Here is a 1,327-nt window from a genome sequence, read left to right on the forward strand (position 1 = left end):
TTCTTTGAAAGGATTAATAAAATTGACAAACCATTAGCAAAACTAACTAAAGAAAAGAGGGAGAGGACACAAATCAATCACATTAGAAACTACATAGGGGAAGTCACAACAGAACCAAACGAAATGAAAAAGATACTAACAGAATACTACAAAGAAAATTTGGATGAGATGGATATATTTCTAGAAAAACACGATCTACCTAAACTTACTCAGACTGAAGTAGAAAATTTGAACAAACCCATAACAAAAGAAGAAATTGACCAGGTCATCAAAAAACTCCCGACCAACAAAAGCCAAGGCCCAGATCGCTTCACGGGTGAGTTCTAGCAAACATTCAGAGAAGAACTGTCACCAATTCTACTCAAATTATTCCAGAACATAGAATAGGTTAGAAAACTCCCTAATACTTTTTATGAAGCAAGCATAACCCTCATACTAAAACCAGGGAAGGACATCACTAAGAAAGAAAATTATAGACCAATATCCCTCATGAACATAGACGTAAAAGTTCTCAACAAAATCCTAGTCAACAGAATCCAATAGCACATCAAAAAATAATACATCATGACCAAGTGGGTTTCATAAAAAGAATGCAAGGATGGTTCAACATCAGGAAAACAATCAGCATAATCCATCATATAAATAAGAAAAAGGAAAAGAATGACATGATCATATCGATTGACGCAGAAACGGCATTTGACATAATCCAACATCCGTTCCTGATAAAAACACTCAACAAACTAGGAATTGAAAGGAAATTCCTCAACATAATCAAGAGCATATACACAAAACCAAGAGCCTACATCATGCTCAATGGAGCGAAACTGAAAGCCTTCGTCCTGTGAACAGGAACCAGACAAGGATGCCCTTTATCACCGCTCCTATTCAATATTGTGTTGGAAGTTTTAGCCAGAGCTGTACGGCATGATAAAGAAATTAAAGGCATCCACATTGGCAAAGAGGAAGTAAAACTCTCCTTATTTGCAGACGATATGATCCTATACATACAAAACCCCAAAGACTCAGTAAAAAAAAAACTATAAGACCTCATCGAAAGATTCAGCAAAGTGGCAGGGTATAAGATCAATACACAAAAATCAATTAGATTTCTCTATAGCAACAGCAATAGCGATGAAGACATTAGGAAAGCAATACCATTTACAATAGCCACACAAAGGATGAAATACTTAGGAATAAACATAACCAGAGAAACAAAGGACTTATACAAAGAAAATTACAAAGCACTACTACAAGAAACCAAAAGAGACCTACAGAAGTGGAAGAACATACCATGTTCCTGGATAGGAAGACTCAACATCATGAAAAT

The 1,327-nt window shown here is 35.6% G+C and overlaps 1 protein-coding gene across 1 annotated transcript in view; it reads right to left on the reverse strand.

Moving 5' to 3' along the window:
• Positions 1-1,327, reverse strand: part of LOC102820342 (histone deacetylase 8-like) — a 508,909-nt gene that overhangs the window by 139,558 nt on the left and 368,024 nt on the right. The window lies entirely within an intron of this gene.

Source organism: Chrysochloris asiatica, unplaced genomic scaffold (assembly GCF_000296735.1).
Source record: "Chrysochloris asiatica unplaced genomic scaffold, ChrAsi1.0 scaffold00239, whole genome shotgun sequence".
Lineage (NCBI taxonomy): Eukaryota > Metazoa > Chordata > Mammalia > Afrosoricida > Chrysochloridae > Chrysochloris > Chrysochloris asiatica.